Consider the following 19,679-nt stretch of genomic DNA (forward strand, 5'->3'; position numbering starts at 1 on the left):
CTTATGGGAAAATACAGAAGCCCTATACATGTCTGTTTCAAGCCTGTGTTGAACAACTTTTAATTCCCTAAGATAAGGAGATTTATCTGAAGGTTCGAGAATAATGACATGTCCTAACTAACCCACCATTTCGCAACAGTGAACCAGTTTGATCGTTAGGGACAATTTTGATAATAAGCGCACAACCATGCCCCAATTCCAATGTTGCCCAAAAGTAAAGGCCTTTCTTCACACTGCTCCATAAAAAAAAGTTCGGCTTTCACATAAAGATCTTATTTCTTTTTTATTGATCCAAGAGATCTAATAGATCTATTTTCACCACACAAATCCCTTTTGTTATCATGGAAAATGTGTTGTTGTGCTCAAACCAAATCTCTGCTAGCAACACTTTTATCAAATTAACCCATATTTTTTTTTTAAAAAAAAAGAGGATATGAGTCTCACTATTATTAATATTGAAAAATGAAGAGACAAAGCTCAATGTAATGAGGATTATACAAAGAGCAATAGGACAGAGGATCAACAGACGCACCTGGACATCTCAATTAGGTTGACACCCCCTTAGCGCCCTCATCACATCCAAAAAGCGACAACACAAGATCAAAACCAAAAGCCACAAATAGAAGGCTTTTTTTGTGTTTGTTTTGCCTTTGGACATTACTCCTTTGTTATGGGTTTTAGCTTGGTTGGATATGATGAGGGTGCTATGGGGTGTCAACCTAGTTGAGATGCCAAGGTGCACCCCCTGATCCATGGTTACATGTTCATTGTATAACTCTCTTGTACTCTGAGTTTTGTCTAATTATTATTATTATTTTAATATTAATAAAGAGGTTGTCTCCTTTTCAAAAAAAAAAAGAAAAAAAAACAAAACAAAACAAAAGCCACAAATATAAAACCAAACAAAATGATAAAAAATATGTCCAAAACAAAATCATAAATCATAGGTAGCAGGTCAAGAACAAAGAAGAATAAGCCTTGATTGAGCAAAAAATCCCAACAAATATTGAATGTTTGGAGAAGACGGAACTAACATTTCGATACAAAGACATAGTCAATTAAAAGGTGCTAAATATTTTTCATGTTATCAACACAAATGGGGCAGACATGAGGTGAGAGGACATGGAGAGAAGTTTTCTTTGAAGTACTAAAGCACAGTTTAATTTTCCAAACAACGTAATTCATATGGGGAAATTTATCCAAAGAGTGAGCTAAATAGCCCAATGAGTGATTGTTTTATAAAACATCGTTTTGAAATATTAAGTATTTAACAATTAACTCTTAACATAAATGAAATCAAATTCAAACAACTTATCTCAAACTTTCCCTTTCAGTTGCTATACCTAGAATCGTCGAGACGAAAAACAATAAACTAGGCATAGAAGCCCTATCCCGTGATACGATACTTACGAGATGAAACTCTAGGCATCAATTGTGCCCTATCTCGTTATAACTACAATGAGATGGAAAACTAGGCATTCGTACAGGGTCTTGTCCCTTGAGATGGGAAACTAAGCATCTTTAAAAGTCTTCATCTCTTATCTAATACCAATGATGGAAAGCTAGGTATTTACTGAATATCCAAATCAAATGACCTCTATGCACAAAAGGTATAGACTAAAACATGCTAATATTATTTTCAAGCTTAAACATTTTGAAAACTTAGCACAATCATGATTGCTTATAATTTTCATTAGTGAATTCATCAATAAAAACATGTTTACCAAAATGTTTCTAAATGCATGCTTGGAAATACTTTATAAGTCAGTATCCTCAAATATTCAAACATCAAAGCATGCTTGAAACATTTGATAGTAAATTCATGTTTAGAAATCAACTTTAAACTCATTTTTGTCACTTATAGAGAGTAGCTTGGACCCTTGGCTTATAAACTTGTTCGATCTCCTTCAGATCTAAAATAATGAAAAATAATGGAAATAATTCCATTTAATTCCCATTGATCATAAAAATATCAAAACTTTGCTTAAAATTTCCAAAACCACAAAAACAGCCGAAAGACATTAGCTTGCCTTGCCATGTCTCGTTCTAACCTCATGTGCAGCGTGTCACAATCACAACTTTTCAAACACGGAACAGACTATTGTGCGGCACTTGTTGTAACTCGATGAACACGTCAGTTGTATGAAATTCGATACGATGTAGCCTCCCTACAAGTTTTAAGAGAAGTTGGTTTTATTAAACATGAGAGAGAAAGGAAAGCATTGGAAACATCGTTAAAAAAAACTTTGAAGACTGTCCATTGCAAAGAGAGCTTAAATTGCAAAGAGTACCTCTGTGATGAGATTGGTTTGTGGAACCAATTGGGATGGGAAAAAGTTTAGAGATATTTGAGAGAAACTCTTTTCTTTTTGCAAAGAGCAATAGCGTTAGCCTTATTTTTTCTTTTTTATTAATTCATTTTTTAAGAAAATTGTTTTGTTCTAGATATTATAACTCTCTTTCCTTCTAAGAATAGAAAATGAAGTAGAAGAGAACCATGAGATTCTATTAATTTACAAATAATTAAATTAATATATATTTCAAATCTATTGATTAATTAAACATTAATCAATTAGTTAATAATTAATGAAATCGAATTTAATTAAATAATATTAAACTAAACTATTAATTAATTCTCCAATTAACTAATAACACTAAATTATTTATCTTATATTTAACTTAAATTAAATTTGAATCATATTCAAATATAAGTTTCTCTCAATAATTTTAATATGAATCCAATTCACATTAAATTAATATTTGAACTCATTTAAATATTTTATCTCTCATAAATTAATTTTGAATCATCCCCAAAGTTAAATTTATATAGTAAAGTTTGATAAACTTTATATTATAATGTATCACTATACATTATACTAATTCCCAAGTTAAATTTAAACATTTTAAATTACAACCAATACAAATAAATCTCATTACCCTTTACGAGCTAGGAAAAGGACCTAATGGACCTACAGATCAGAAGCTACAACGATCTAAGATTAATTGGCTAAACTCATTAACCACATTAATCAATATTCGTTAGCTGTGTGTACACTCCACTAAAGACTCACAACTGAACTCTTCTCACTAAAAATATATTTCTATGTCCACGGATATAGACCAATAATAGTAAGTTAGTCCTTCACGAGTGTTTGTATCACCAGTTGGATCAATTTACCGCTTTACCCCTATGTTACCTCTAATCCTTAAAAACCAGTGCTCCTCTAATGAACAACTTGTTTATGGTCCTACTAATAAACAAAAACCCCTCTCATGTCATCGAGAGGGTACGGGCCCTTTGTTCAAGTTTTGGAGACACCATTTAAGCTAAAATTCATCTACTTACCCTAAAGTAGGAAATGAGTGAATTCCATTTTGTGCAATTATAATCCCAACTCCACACTCAGTCTTGTCCCCAAAATCACTACTACAAAAACAGGCTCTCTTGATGGTTGTAGTTTTCCTTTCTTGACGTTTTTGAGAAAAAACGTCAAGAAAGATGTGATTTCAAATAAAAAAACGTCAATAATTTTTATGAAAGGCCAATTCTCAACTTTCTTGACGTTTTTTGTGCAATTAAACATCAAGTAAGATGTATTTTTTCTTGACGTTTTTTAAACGTCAATAATATATAGTTTTCCTCGATGTTTTAAAAACGTCAAGAAATTTATAAAAAATTCTTAACGTTTTTAAAATGTCGAGATAATTCTAAAAAGTTCTTGACATTTTTACAAACATCAAGAAATTTATAAAAAAATTCTTGACGTTTTTAAAACGTCAAGATAATTCTAAAAGATCATTGATGTTTTTACAAACTTCAAGAAATTTTAATTTGTTTTGACGTTTTAAAAACGTCAAGAAATTTCTAAAAATTATTGTTTTAATATTCTTTTACAAAACACAGCGCTTCAATTAGATCACTTCCCCTTTTCTTAATTAAACCTAATTCGCCGCGACTTTGTCCCTTCTCCACCCGAAATCAAAAGCGTCGTTCACCTAACCTTCCCTTCGCGTTCATCTGTGCATTCATCTGCGTTCATTGCCGAAAAAGACTTCCCTTCGCGTTCATCAGCATTCACCTTCATTCATTTGCGTTCATTGTCCGTCACCGTTCGTCTACTTTGTGTTCCCTTCACCTTCGTTGATTTGTGTCCGTCTGTTCACCGTTCGAAATGCGTAAACACATTCTCTGTTCGAAACGAGTAAACACGTTCACCGTCCTTCTGTCACATTCCACTTTCGCTAAACCTCTATTCGTTTCCAAATCCTTCATGATTACTCATTCGTTGTCCCTCAAAATTGTCGTCCTTCTCTACGAAAACGTCGTCCTTCTTTTGAGTCTTCATTCCCTTTATGTCATCCTTCTGTATTTAGAGGTTATACTTCATTCCCCTAAAACTTCCATTGGTTTCCATATTTCAAGAATTTGAAATTTTTATAGGATATTGCTAGTGAAATTAAGTCAATTATGTTTGCTCCCAAACTACCTCCTGACTATGCTGTCTGGTTAGGAGAAATAAAGTCTTTGTCATATTTCAAGGTAGTGTATGTTAACCAACACTTAGTGCATTTTGTGTTTATGAGCTTATTTAGTTAATATGTTTTTGTAGGAAAATATGATGTCAATATGCCATATTATACGATGAAATTGTAGTCGTTTAACACAAAATTTTGAGGTTCTTTTTCAACTAATTATGCTTTATCTAATATATTTTTCCAAATCTTAAAGAAGAACTTTTGATTTCATTGGAGTTTATCATTAGAGGCATTACTATATTGGCTGCCTCTCAGTGGGCTATAGGTTTTCCAATGGTCATTTGAGACTGGTTGATAATAGCAAAAGTTAGAGCTTGAGAAGAAGGAGCGAAGAAAGTAGTGAAGACAAAAGAAGAAAGAAAGCTGAGTGAAAAACGAAAATTGACAAGGTAGAGATGTGACAATAACAAACCCTTGATAATTAAAAAAGGATGGTGCCAAGAAAATTTAAATAAAAAAAATGAAGGTTCTTGCAAGTGTATTGAGTGAATGGGAGAAAGAAAGGATAAAAAAGGTAGAAAGAGAGAAAGAGAAGTCAAGGGTAGAGATACATAGCTTTGTATATAGAAACTTTATGTTTATACTCCATTATACGTTGTGGAGAATATAACATCCTGATATGTTTGATTCAATTTGAATGATGCAATTATTTATTTTTCTGCAATAATTCTACTTCTAGAACCTAAATTTTGAAAGCCTACTAATTTTTCAGAATTAATTCGAGACCCCACTTTTTCTCCCCTTCCTACCTACGGTTACTTTTTGCTTAAACTTTAAAAGTTGTTTGAAAATTTTTGCTGAAACTTGTAAAATTTGTTTGAAGTTCGTATATCTCTCACATATTGCAAGGTTTCTTAATTATTTTATTGAATTTCCTACATAAATGCATTCAAATATGAGTTGACATTATTGGAAAAGATCCGTCATCCTAAAGTAGTTCAGTTTTTTGGTGTCGTTACTCAGAATTTGCCTATGGTGATTGTTTCTGAATACCATCCGAAGGTATGGATACATTTTCTTACCCTTTATTTTATTCTAATGAAAATTATTTCATCATGTTTCATTCCAAGCATTTCATTACATATTTTGTTCATATATGATGAATGGTGATTAGTTTTTGTATCAACTTATTCCCTCTTCCATGTGTATTTCATCTTCCAGGGTGATATATATCAATATATTCCCTCTTCAATTGATTCTTGTTTTTACTCTTGGCTTATAGGTTGCTACATGATCGTATATTAGGAGCAAAATTGTGCAATTAGTTTATAGTTAGGGAGATTTCAATAGTAAAAAGCAAAGAGAGTAAATGGTAACAAAATCATATTGTTCACATGAAATGATAAAATAATCATTACACATTTACAAGAACAGTAAATAAATTATGTGATTTTCGTGAGAAAAATGAAGAAGAAATAGCTTCTAACAAAAGTGAATATAAATTAAAGGAGAATATAAAACTGTTGAAAATATTTATTTTCAATAATTCGGAAGTTCTTTGGCTATATATAATGGAAGAGAGCCTTTCCAAGGTGTGATGCCTGGCGTCAACAACGACGCGCTTAGCACAGATACGGAACCGAACACCATCTTCTTGGTGTTTGTCTGTGCAAAAGCCTCGAGTGGCTATGGTCTTCTTCTTCTCTGTGAGGGAAATGGTTGAAGTTGCTAGACTATTTCAATTACTATGTGAGAGGTGGCTGAATTTTATTGGACCTCTCTTCTTGGCTTACTTTTTACAATTGTTTAACAATCTCTCTCCGAATATACCTTCGTCCCCTTAGCTGCTTCCCACTTTGGTAAAATTGCCAAAGCTTTATGTGTACATTGCAAGAGATAGAGGAGCAAGGCAAAATAAGGTTATTGGAACAAGGCGAAAGTTATCATTTCGTGACACAAATTGAGTTTTCTTGACAAAATTTTCGCATTGTTAATTAATGACATAAATTATGTGTCATTAAAAATTACCCTAATAAAAAATCAATGTTTTCCTTCAATCATACGCTTTTTGATTTAAAACAAATAATTCGAAGCTTTCATCCCACTTGTGAACAACAACCGAAAAAAACCTTACTTCATCCCACATCGTCGTTGTCTTTAGCTCTCTCGCAAATGCTCTCTGGCGACGTTCCCCCCTCTCTCGCAAATACTCTTCACGACTTTTCCTCTCTCTCAAAATTAAGCTCTCCACCCACCGTTTGAAGGAACTCACCAAATTTGCAAGTAATTGAAGAATTCGTGGTCCATGAGATCGATTAAGTCCATTTATGAGTTAGTTTGATTAGATTATGTCACATATACATGTATTACAATTAAGGGACACTTGCGAAAATGGCAAAATAAGTTATAATAATTAAGTCCATAGAACACATACTTTATTATTTGAGAAAGTGACAAAAACAAAGACCAGCTCACACATCAAGAGGTAAAATGTCACAAATGCCCTCGTTATTGATGTACATTTGATACACCTTATACACGTCTGATACACCTAATACCTCTTGATACATTAAGTCCATTTATGAGTTAGTTTGATTAGATTATGTCACATATACATGTATTACAATTAAGGGACACTTGCGAAAATGGCAAAATAAGTTATAATAATTAAGTCCATAGAACACATACTTTATTATTTGAGAAAATGACAAAAACAAAGACCAACTCACACATCAAGAGGTAAAATGTCAAAATGCCCTTGTTAATGTACATTTGATACACCTTATACGTCTGATACACCTAATACCCCTTGATACACTTGATACTTCTTACTGATACACTTGATACATTTGATAGATACAATTCATGCACTCGGTACTCATTGATACACTCGATACTTTTTGATACACACCTGAAACATCTTCATACACATAATACTTCTCGTTACACTTGATTCTTCTTGATACACTTGATCCCTGAGGCCTTGATACACTTGATTAGTTTGATACACTTAAAGACTTCACTTATAAGTTTGATACACTTGATACACCACTAATAAACTTGTTATACTTCATTGGTACACTTAACAAATTTGATATGTTTGATGTACATGCACTACAAGAAATTTACCCTTTGTCGATGACAAATATCGTCAGTAAATCTTCAAAAACTAATCGACTTTTCATTTGCCAACGAAATTAAGCTGTCAACACACACTGTCACGTAGGTCTGTCGGAAGATCCTCTATCGATGGCAAAAAAAAACTGTCAGCAAAAATAGGAACAATCGATGAAATTGAACCATTAGTGTGCGTGTGTGTGTGCGCTCCGTGTGCGCATGTCCACGTGTGCTTGGGTGTGTGTATGCGCACATACATGTGTACGTGTTGCGTGTGCATTTGTGTGCGTGCGGTTTGGTGTGCGTGTGCATGTGTGCGTTTGTGTGTGTGTGCCTACGTTCGTGTGTGTGTGTGTGCGTGTATGGTGCACGCGCGTGCAAGTGTATGTATGTGTGTGCGCGTGTGATTGTGTGTGAATAAGTTGATATTTTTTAATGTTGAGTTCTCCCAATTTTAAAACAATAATTTAATTATCTTGATATTCAAGCCATTAATATTATTGTGAGATAAAGATAGTGAATAAGTTGATATTTTTTAATTTTGAAATTCAATTAAAGTTATTTTGATACAAAATCTATTGCTGAGATTATCAAATTTGAAAAATAATAATTTTGTTATGTTGAAATTCAATTTGGTTATTTTGAAATTCAAATTCAATTAGGTTATTTTGAAATTAGTAAGATTAAATAAAGTTAAAGTCTTGAATCCATTAGTTGAGTCCCGAGATATTAAGAAAAAAGTATAATATGAGTTTATGTATCTTTTTCAGGTAAAAAATAATTAAAAGTTGATAAATGCATAATATAAATTAATTACAACATAGAAAAATAATTTTAGTTGGAGAATGTGGATATTTTGGTATTTTATAAAATATTATGCACGTGCAAAAAATGTTATTTGCTAAAATTAAAAAAAAAATAGTTTTGCCATTTTTCAAAATGACCCATAAAAATGTTCCTATATCTCTTATGACATAGTGTATATCTACTGGTTCATATTCGACCTGTTTGTTGCAATAGAATTGGATAAAATCGCATTATATTGAAATAATTACACGAATGACACTTTTAAGCCAATATTGATAGAAATTATAGTTTAATTAATGTTATTAAGTCAAATGAACATGGTTTAAAAGTCCTTCTAAACACAATTAATGTAGTTTTTTTTTAATTTTAACTCATTTATACATCTTTATGCATATGTGTGTGTACGTGTGCGCGTGTAGGTAGGTGTGCGTATGTGTATGTGCGTGCGTTTGTGCGAGTGTCCGTGTGCATATATGTGTGGGTGTGTGCATGTTTGTATGTGTTTGTGCGTGTGTGTGTGTGCGCAGGCTATTGCGTGTGTGCTTGGGTGTGTGGGTGTTCGCGCGTGCGTGTTTGTGCGCGTGTGCGTATGTGTTTACGTCTGTGCGTTTGTGCGTACGCGTGTGTGCGTTTGTGCATGTGTGTGTGCTTGTGCGCGTGTCGATAGGTGTGTGTGTGCATATGCGCGTGTGTATGTGTATGTGCGTGCGTTCGTGGTTGGGTGTCTGTGTGTGTAGATGTGCGTGTGTGCGCGTGTGTGTAAGTGTGCATGTGTACGTGTGTGCGCAGTGCTTCTATGCTTGTGTGCGAACAAGTTAATATTTTTTAATGTTGAGTTTCTTCCAATTTTAAAATAATAATTTATTATCTTGATATTCAAGGCATTAATGTTATTTTGAGATAAAGATAGTGAACATGTTGTTTTTAATTTTGAAATTCAATTAAGGTTATTTTAATACAAAATCTATCGTTGAGACTCTCAAATTCCGAAAAATAATAATTTTGTTATTTTGAAATTCAAATTCAATTAGGTTATTTTGAAATTAGTTATTGTGAATAAAGTTATTAATATGTGAATTAATTAGTTGAGCCTCGAGATATTAAGAAAAATATTATGATATGAGTTGATGTATCTATTTCAAGTAAAAGATAATTAAAAGCTGATAAATGCATAACATAAATTAATTACAATGTAGAAACGAAATAACTACAGTTGAAGAATGTTGATATTTTGGTATTTTATAAAATACCATGCACGTGCAAAAAATGCTAGTTGCTAAAATTCAAAGGAAAAAGTAGTTTTGTCATTTTTCAAAATGACCCCTAAAAACGTTGTTATGTCTTATGACAAAGAGTGTAGATCTATTGATCTATATTCGATTTGTTTTTTGTTGGTAAAATTGGATAAGACCGCATTATATTGAAATAATTACACGAATGACACTTTTTAGCCAATATTGATAGAAATTATAATTTAATCAATGTTATTAAGTCAAATGAACATGGTTTAAAACTCTTTCTAAACATAATTAATGTATTTGATTTTTAACGTTAATTAATTTACACATCTTTGTGCGTGTGTGCATATGTGCACGTGCGTGTGCGTGTGTGGATGGGTGTGTGTGCGTGCGTGTGCGTGCGTTGTGCACGTGTGCGCGTGTGCGAACAAGTTGATATTTGTTAATGTAAAATTTCTCCCAATTTTAAAATAATAATTCAATTAACTTGATATTCAAGCCATTAATGTTATTTTGACATAAAGATAGTGTACAAGTTGATATTTTTTAATTTTCAAATTCAATTAAAGTTATTTTGATACAAAATCTATCATTGAGATTCTCAAATTTCGAAAAATAATAATTTTGTTATTTTGAAATTGAAATTTAAGTAGGTTATTTTGAAATTAGTAAGATTGAATAAAATTAAAATCTTGAATCAATTAGTTGAGTCCCGAGATATTAAGAAAAAAGTTATGATATGGGTTGATGTATCTTTTTCAGGTAAAAAATAATTAAAAGCTAATAAATGCATAACATAAATTAATTACAATGTAGAAACGAAAAAATTACTGTTTGAGAAGGTGAATATTTTGGTATTTTATAAAATATCATGCACACGTGCAAAAAATTCTATTTGCTAAAATTTAAAAGAAAAAGTAGTTTTGCCATTTTTCAAAATGACCCATAAAAATGTTGCTATATCTCTTATGACAAAGAGTGTGCATCTACTGGTACATATTCGACTTGTTTTTTGTTCGTAAAATTGGATAAGACTGCATTATATTGAAATAATTACACTAACGACACTTTTAAACCAATATTGATAGAAAATTATAATTTTATTAAGTCAAATGAACATGGTTTAAAAGTCTTTCTAAACACAATTATTGTAGTTATTTTTTAATTTTAATTCATTTATACATCTTTGTGCATATGTGCGTGTGTGCATGCGTGTGCGCGAGTGCGTACGTGTGTGCGTATGCACATGTCCACGTGTGTGGGTGTGTGTGTCTACGTGTGCGTGGGTGTGAGTGTCCACGTGTGTGCGTTTGTGCGTGTGCGTGTGGGTGTGTGTGCGTATACGCACGCGTGCGTGTGTACGTGAGTGGGCGTGTGAGCTTTTTGTGCTTTTCTTCCAATTTTAAAATAATAATTTAATTATCTTGATATTCAATTCATTAAAATTATTTTGAGATAAGGTTATTTTAATATAAAATCTATCGTTGAGATTCTCAAATTCTAAAAAATAATAATTTTGTAATTTTGAAATTCAATTTGGTTATTTTGAAATTCAAATTCAATTAGGTTATTTTGAAATTAGTAAGATTGAATAATGTTATTAAAATGTTGAATCAATTAGTTGAGTCCCGAGATTTTAAGAGAAAAGTTATGATATGAGTTGATGTATCTATTTCAAGTAAAAATTAATTAAAAGTTGATACATACATAACATAAATTAATTATAACGTAAAAACAAAATAATTATAGTTGGGGAAGGTGAATATTTTGGTATTTTATAAAATACCATGCACGTGCAAAAAATGTTGTTTGCTAAAATTGAAAAGAAAAAGTAATTTTGCCATTTTTCAAATTGACCCCTAAAAATGTTGGATTTTTTTGTATTCCCTTGGCCTTTCTTGTTCAATATTTAGTCAAATTGCAGTATACATAAAATTTGCATTTGTTACGTCATAAGATTTCATTCACTATTTGTGTCTGTATTATTTTATATTTTATACAGGAGACTCCGTTTGAGTGTTGAGCTTTGGGAGGGACTACCGTTGACCCCAAAATTACAAGGTTTCATGTTGCTTACTGGATCACTAATGATTTGTCTCTATCTTTGGCTCATCGAGTGGTGGAGTTGGAACCCCTTGAAAGTGTAGATTTAGACTCTCTACCGTTGTCAAGAGCTGTTAAGTATGCAAAAATGGCCTTGAGAAATCCTATAAACTCTCTAAACAGGAGACATTCTAGTGTAAGAAGAAATACTCAAGTCCTTGAAGAAATTGAGGACACAACTCCAATTCCTAGCATGCTTTCTCTCTAAGACTATGCTGGTCCTAGTCGGGGAGTGGCATTTACATCCCAGAAAGACACACATGTATCACCTCGTGTTGGCACTTCCATTGCAATGCACAACTCAAACATATATAGTGCCGACATTTCCTTCCTTAAGCTTGAAAAAAGTGTTGGATCGGTATGGCAACCCTAGAGGGGGGTGAATAGGGTTTAAATAAACTTTTAGACAAATAAAAAGTAAAATCAACTAATTAGATATTTTTTATATTTAAATAAAGAACTTTGTAAACTTTGTTAAATAACAAGATTGATAAAAAGATATGAATGGAAATATGCAATCAAACTTAACCAATAAGAATATGTAACTAAAATTAAATTAAAAAATAATTAGAAAAGAGTTAGAGAGAAGACACCGTAATTTTATAGTGGTTCGGTTAAACTCAACCTACATCCACTTTCCCAAGCACCTCTTGGGATTTTGATTGAAAATCTTCTTTAGACTCTTTCCACGGATTTGAGCCGAACCGATTCTTGCTCCTTTTTCGGGTTCAAGAGCAAACCCGATCATTTCCACGGGTTAGGATCCAACCGTTACAATATGTTGAAATTTTTAAATCACACAAAAGAAAACTCTCTAAAAGAGTGAGTATACAATTTGAAGCTCACAAATTTAATCCTCACAATACAATAAGAAACTCTCAAGAATAAGATGAAAAGAATAAAAATTGGAAGCTTTAGAGAGAATAACAATGTTGGCTTTTTGCTTGAGGATTGTAAAGATATTATGATCTTGTGTAAATGTGAAGTATTTAAAAAGAGAGGAAAGATAAATTCAAAATCATTTGGGTCATTAGATATAAGTAAAAGAAAAATGAATGGTTGAGATTTAAACTTAATTAGCCGTTAGACACAATACAAATAATAATATAATAATATGTCTTTTCAAAATATTTTGTTTAAAAAGAAATCAATAAAGCAACTTCACCCTCTTTTAAAAAAACTAGCCGTTAGACACAAGAAAAAATAATAATATTAAAATCATTTTTCTTTTAAATTCATTTTCTTTATAAAAGCCAATAAAACATAACAAAAAGCCACATTTTCTTTTAACTTCATTGCTTCAAGTGGCTTTCTCTAATTGGTTCAAATTGAATGCTTGGTCGTCACGTCACCATCTCGGTATTTTTTCGTTAACTTTCTTTTAGCAATATTTTCTTCATTTGAACTTCGATTTGGGTGATTGAAGAGGCGTTAGAATCATTTTTCCAAGCTCTACGATATGGTCTATTCAAATTAATAAAATTGTCAATAAAAAAAGTCAGATTTGTTATCATCAAAACATAAATTAATTGAATAATTAAAATAAATTAATTTGAGATTAAGGGCCAAAAAGCCAACAAAAAGGTGATTTGATGTCCATAAAAAATTAACAGAGCAGTTAGATATTTTCTATCACGTATCGCACGTAATTTGATGCTCATTGATACTGCATTACTGTGTCAGGAACGTGTTGATGTAAAATCTTTCAGTTTTGATGGATCTTATTACAAGTTTTCAACTCTTCTTAGCACGACTTCTGACAGAACAAAGGTTTTATATATCTTTACACGATCGCATATCACATATGAACGATCGCATATCCCATCTGAAATATCGATCACCCCTGGTAAAACAACCGTTTAGATATTCTACACGATTGTTTGCTTAAGGATACACGATCATTTTGTAACTATTTTTTTTTATTATCCTTTTTTCTTTCTATACTAGAATCAGAATCAATTGTTTGATGATATTAACAACATGTATGATGATCTTCGTGATGATTCTAGTCATCACAATCTGGACAAGAATGATGACCATCAAAATAACAAACATGTGATCATCCATGAGAATCCATCTGTTCAAGAGTCACATCTTCAAGAATCTACTGTAGAAACTCAACAGTTAGTGTTTAATTCATTAGTTACCGCTTTATATTGTTTAAAATTGCTTAGATTATAAATAAACAACAATAATTTTTTTCTTTTATGTGTAGGGAACAAAAATGAACAACGCCTCAACATCAAGAGCAGTTAGGCAGTGATATTAGCATAGATGGCAGAGATGCACATTTGATATTAACTATAAGTAATATAGCAGAAAATATGGAAGGTCATACTCAAACAGAAACGGGACTGCTAGAAATGATTGAAAATCTTCCGTTGGTAAGCCAACCACTTACACTTTGTGAGATGCTACCATTAACTACTGTCAAAGGTCTTGCATTAGTTTAATTGGTATGTGTGCCCTAAAGGGATAAAAGCTCTTGGCAGTGAAAGACTTTACAAAACCATTCATCAGTTTTAATTTGAAAATTCCAAAATATCAGTACATTGACAATATTTAGAATCAAAGTTCTAAATAAAGAACTAAATATGCTATTAAATTAAAAGATTCATAGAACTTACTCTTGTTGACGTCTCTGAATCTATAATCCACCGAATTGGGGACACCACCCGTTGGAGACCTTCCTATCTTCGAAGATGAGATTGGTTTGTGGAAAACAATTGGAATGAAAAAAAAATTTAGAGAGAAACTATGTAACACCCCCAATATCAAGGTATTTCTCTTAAGCTAAATTTTTTAAATTTTATTAAGATTTTAAGGAATTTGGTTGTGGTGTGGATTTAGCAGGAAGTGAAGGGGGCTTTTATGAAAAAATATACTAATACTAAAGGTTAAATAATAATAATATATAATAATAATAGAATTAATCTTATTATTAATTTAAAATATCAATTCTTTATTGATTCACGTGCAACTCCATCTCTTTCTCCTTCACTCTTCCTCTTCCCCGTGCCCACCGCCGCCTGCCTCTCTTAGCCATTTTATATTACTCTTGGATGTCAGCCGGCCACGCCGTCACCGAATTCTTCGTCTCCGTTGAAGCCGAAGCACCATTCGTCGTGAGTTCGAACTCTCGGCATCGCGTCTTACCTCTGTTTTCTAGCCAAGCTGTGATTCATTCGCGCGTAGCTCCTTCCAAGCCGTCGACCAAACCTGAGCCCGTCGCGTCTGTCGAAGTGCCGTCGCGTATATCGAAGTGTCGTCGCGTCTGCCGAAGTGTCATCGCGCAACTCTTCACCTTCCAGCCATGGGTTGTAAGCTAAAGTTTACTTTTCATTTATTGATTAGATATGATCTATTACACGCGTCGATTCCAGTTATTCGAAGTTGTTGCCTCCATTTTACTCTAATTTTTGGGATTTTTGTGGTAAGTTGTATTGGTGAGTGTGGTGGTTTTACACTGTAATTATCCTTGGGTTGTAGTTTTGGATAATTAGTTAAATTGTTAATTGATTCTTGAAGGTAGCGTTTGAGTTCGTTGGATTCACAACTAAATTGTAGATTTGTTGGAGTTCGATTCGCCAATACTTTGGTAAGCTAGAATTTACATTGAGGAAATTAAATGAAAGAAAGTATTGTGAAAGTAATTGAGTTCCATATTCTTATTATTAGGTTTCCTTCGTTCGAGAAATTTGAGTAACATTAAAGTAAGGGGTTTCTATTACTGGACTCTTTGAAAGTTTTGAAATGTGTTGACTGTTTGGATCTCTGGACTTAGTATGGTTTACCAATATATGTAGAAGTCGATATGATGACAAATGTATATTATGCCAGACTGGTATAGAAGTAGATACGATGGATAATGTATTTGTAAACTGAGAAAGGTGTTATGTATATATATATATCTTGACTGTCTGGTGTGTTGTTATAGTATCAACTAATTTTGTGATAGATTGAATAGATTGAACGTAAGTGTGTTAAGTTGGATTGATGATATGATGGAGTAGTTTGACTATACTAGGAATGGATTGATTAAATGTGTATAACGGACTAAGGGAAAATTGATAGCTTTGTCGATTGATCACAAGACTTTTAAAGTGCAGGGCACCTCCAATAGGAAGTTAACAATTTTATTTTTCTTCTAACAAGATCAGTAGTGGGTCTCTTACTGGGTATGTTTATACTCACCCTTTTATGTTTAATCTTTTTCCGCGAAACTGCCATAGGGAAATGTCCTTCAAATTGCTTCTACTTTAAATTTTTTTTATTTTGGTTTTCTTTAGTAATTGAGACTGTTTTGGGTTTCATGATTGAACGACTTTTATTATCGATACTTTTACACTTTCAAAATTTTATTTGAAATAGAGCCCGAATAAAAACTCTTTAATGTTGTTAAAAAATATATTTTTTAAAAATTATAAAGTCTTATGGTTAAAGGATGAATCTAGTCTTAAAGTAATAACTTCGGCTTAATTAAAAAAATTAGGTCGTTACAATCTATTTTGCAGAAAAGAAAATCATCGATTTTATTTTGGTTAAGAAAAGCTGTTTTTCTTCTACATATTTATAACTCTCTTTCTTTCATTGAGTAGGAGACGGGGTAGGAGAAAATCATAGGATTCTATTAACTTAAAAAATATTAAATTAATAGAAGTTTCCAATCAACTAACTAATTAACCATTAATCAATTAGTTAATAATTAATTAAGTCATATTTAATTAATATTTCGTTTAAATCTTATTGAATGAATATCTCTCCAATACCTTATAGTTTCATATTAATTTAATTATAATATTAAACTAAACTATTAATTAATTCTTCAATTAATTAATAACTAAATTAAATATTTTATATTTAACTTAAGTTAAATTTGAATCATATTCAAATATAACTTTATCTCATAATTAATAATTTTAATATGAAACAAATTCACATTAAATTAATATTTGAACTCATTCAAATATTTTATCTCATAAATTAATTTTGAACTTTATCTAAAATTAAATTTATATAATAAAGTTTCATTAACATATAAACTTTATATTATAATGTATCACTATATATTATACTAATTAAACTAATTTCCAAAGTAAATTTGAATATTTCAAATTAGAACCAATATAAATATATCACATTACCATTTTGTATCATCCATTATTTTATATTCAGTCATACTAATTGGATCAACCTAATACATAAAACAAATATAGAAAAATTAAAAAAAAAAAAGCATGCACAAATAGAGACAAATAGACATTGATAGCTATCTATCTCTATCTATCTGAAACAAGCACACATAAATTTTTATATTTCTCTATCGGATGGACAAAAATAGCAGTCTATTTATATCTACCTAAGATACAAACATTAAAAAAAAAAAAAAAAACCTTACCAATAAAATTCTTGACTTTTCATGTTATTCTAAATGCAACACGTTCTCAGCCCAAGAAGTCAAACAACTCTTCATTGTAAAAGTAGCTTTACTTCTTTCATCAAACCACTTTTGCAATACATCTCTAATTGAACTAAGCATGGTAGCTACAGGTAGTTCTCTAAGATCTTTAAAAACTAAATTTACACTGTCTACACAATTTGATGTCATCATTCTATATATGAAACTCATTATACCTGAGATAGATTCAACCAATTTATCAAAGAACCTTGGAATCAACATGTATGATTTAACTGTGTCACCTTTTAATATCTTTACTATGTGTTCTTTTGCCCTCCAAGCTTTCTGCTAACTTATATTAACTCCAAGATTTGTACATGCCTTATGCACAATTGCTTTTGGAATGAAACGATCAGTAGACATGAACCTGAACTCATCTATCAAGCAACTGTCAATTACTGTTGAAGAAGCTTGCATGTGACAACTAGTATTCAATGAACAGTCATGTTCATAAATGTATTTTCATAGCATCCACAACTCGCTCTTCTTATCGTGTAATTGATAATGGTAACTGATCGTGTAATTCCATGTAAATTATCGTCAAAAACTTTAAACTATCGATCTTTATAATGAAGTACATAATTCTTACATTAATACTTAAATTTTGTCGTAACGACCCAACTTTTCTAACTAAGTTGAAGTCATTAGTTTTGACAAAGAGACCGTGATTGACACAAAATATAGTAAAATTCACTTGAAATCATACGATCAAAGAAAACAAACTTAAGTTCGGGCCCTACTTCAAATAACCAAAACTTTAAAAGTACTATTTACAAAACAACAGTTCGTAAACTCAGTTCCATCACAAAATTTTTAAACAACCTCATGTACAAAGGAAAAACAAAAAAACATAAAGCGAAAGCATTTGAAGGACATTCCCTTATAACAAAAAACTAGTATTCAATGAACAGTCATGTTCATAAATGTATTTTCATAGCATCCACAACTCGCGCTTCTTATAACGAGATGTCCTAATAAACCATTTGCACTCTTCTAGTAGGCATCTAAATTCAAGAGACCTCAAATTTGATATTGTAGTTCTAAATTGAAAGTTGTTATTCACTTCTATTATGCCAAAACACTTTGAAAGCACATGCTATTCATGTGCACGTGATATTTTTTTTTTAATTTCTTTGTCCTCTTCGCTGTACAGATGTAATATAGGGAGTCTATCAGATTCCTCCTCTTTTCAAAGCCTCCAATCAAACTCAATGCTAAGTTTGACTGCTTCCTTCAGAGTGACGACCCTCATTTTCCCCCTTCCGTGGTTTGGGGAGGATTCCTCCTCTTTTTAAAGCCCTCAATCAAACTTGATGCTATGTTTAGAACGCTAAGAATAGGTGGTCTAGTTTTGGTTAGGCCAAAAGTGAAAATTTCCCCCAAAAGCACTAATAGTTAGGGAACTCAACACATTCTACTTGACTTAATCGACTTGACTCTCTAATTTTTATGTGCTTTTTTCTATGCATATTGCATATGTTTTTTTTATAGTTGTTGATTGTCTCACATTTTTATGGTTTGCATTTACAAGCCTTTTTTTTCTTTCTTTGGTATGAAATATGGTAATAGGCCTTGCTAGAACCGGTGGGGTAATCTCCTTATGGTTCTACACTTAGTTTCAAAGTTTGATTACTCCCTTCGAAGTGACAACAAGCCTCGTTTTCCCCTATTGTGGATCAGAGAGGATTCCTCCTCTTTTCAAACCCCTCAATCAAACTCAATGCTAAGTTTAACTGCTCCCTTCGAAGTGAGAACAAGCCTCGTTTTCCCCTATTGTGGATCAAAGAGGATTCCTCCTCTTTTCAAAGCCCTCAATCAAACTCAATTAGAGTAAAAAGGAAAAAATTTCATCTCGGGTGCGTGTCCCTCACACGTGTCTCTCTAGGATTTCCAAGTTCTCTCACTCGGCTGGTGAAGGAGGCGAACGGCTGGTGAGTGTTGCGGTCAGCAAGGGATCAAATTCGAAGGTAATTCGTTCGGTTTTGGCAGATTGAATGTGAAAACTAATGTCATTTGGTATCCATTTCGAAATTTATTACAATTGATCAATTGAACCATTACGAATGATATTCGTTTTGATTCGGGAGAATTAACGTCTGTCCAGAAATTGTTTAAATCGGTTTCCAAGCTGAATTGATTTGAACTATCTTGAAAGTATTGCGTGTGGTACGAATCGATTTATTGGCTATCAGTTTTGGGTTTGAAGACCGTGATTTAATTCACTCGCTGGAGGGATCTAACATGAATCTCCTCAGTTGAATTTCAATTCTTTTTGAGTTCATTCGTGTTCCCAGATTGGGCCGAAAAGATCATCACGGGTGTTGGGTTGATGTCCTAAGCATGAAATGATGAAGAAATTCTCCAGTGACGTTGAGGAGGTGAAGAAACGCGTGATGTCAAGCCTTCAACGCGTACATGATATGGCGACGAACGACCGAAGGGCGACGACTGCAAAGGCTGACCTAATTTCTGTGAGGAAG

The sequence above is a fragment of the Cucumis sativus genome, chromosome 4, assembly GCF_000004075.3.
Source record: "Cucumis sativus cultivar 9930 chromosome 4, Cucumber_9930_V3, whole genome shotgun sequence".
Taxonomy (NCBI): domain Eukaryota; kingdom Viridiplantae; phylum Streptophyta; class Magnoliopsida; order Cucurbitales; family Cucurbitaceae; genus Cucumis; species Cucumis sativus.